Here is an 896-nt window from a genome sequence, read left to right on the forward strand (position 1 = left end):
AAATCCTTCTGTGGTTGCCCTCAAGATGAAATCCAAACTCCTTAACATGAGGCCTTTGGGTTTTTTTCTGGCCTGTGCGCATGCTTGAGCCTTTTCTCTTGCCACTGCCCTGCACTGGTCAACCTCTGGAGAGAAGAAACCGTAGCTTGCTCACCAGCGAGTTCCCAGAACCTAGCACAGTGCCCGGCCCCTGACAGCCACGTGCTATCGCATGAATGAATGAGTGAATGATGATACTTACCTGGCAGGGGAGATACCATGATCACGAAGGTGGTTTTCCCAGGGCAAGGCTTATCCATTGCACTCCGGATGTGCTGACCCCTGCAATTTCCCCAAATGTGGGAAACTCGACTGCATAATTTGTGGTAGTGGGGGACTGCATTCGCACTCTCCCCTGTAAAAAAAAAAAAAATGAGTGAATGAATGCATGGGTGAATGTATCAATCTAAGGACGCTACCACTTACTAAGTGTGACCCTAGAGTGTGCCCGCTCTTGCTTTTTCCACCTGTAAATATGCCTGTCCTTACTGGTCGTAGTGAGGAGCAAACTAGAAAAGAGGTTTACATGAGCTTTAGAACCAATAAAAGCACAATCGAGACATAAGTTACTACCTACCTTCTCTGTGCTTCAGTACCTGCCTCGTAGCCGTAAAGTACGAGTTAATACATGTAACATGCTTGGAACAGCACCTGGCACCGCACTGTAAGTGGTTATCAGATAAACAAGCATTTGCTGTGCTGATGGCAATGACAATGATGACTGAGCTTTACAACCCCCTGAGGTGCCAGGTGTGGTGCACATTTGCTCCTTTGGGGCTGCTCTTGTGGTAACAGCCTCCCGATTTCCTTTTGGAGGAAGTCTTGGGTGAAGTTGTGATGGGACTATCAATTACAGT

General features: G+C 47.5%; 1 non-coding gene across 1 annotated transcript; it reads left to right on the forward strand.

Moving 5' to 3' along the window:
• Window positions 1-233: 233 nt before the first annotated feature.
• On the forward strand, window positions 234-397 carry LOC142870673 (U1 spliceosomal RNA). Its single transcript, XR_012919036.1, has one exon. It is a non-coding gene; the product is annotated as a U1 spliceosomal RNA (small nuclear RNA).
• The last annotated feature ends 499 nt before the right edge of the window (window positions 398-896 follow it).

Source organism: Microcebus murinus, chromosome 4 (assembly GCF_040939455.1).
Source record: "Microcebus murinus isolate Inina chromosome 4, M.murinus_Inina_mat1.0, whole genome shotgun sequence".
Taxonomy (NCBI): domain Eukaryota; kingdom Metazoa; phylum Chordata; class Mammalia; order Primates; family Cheirogaleidae; genus Microcebus; species Microcebus murinus.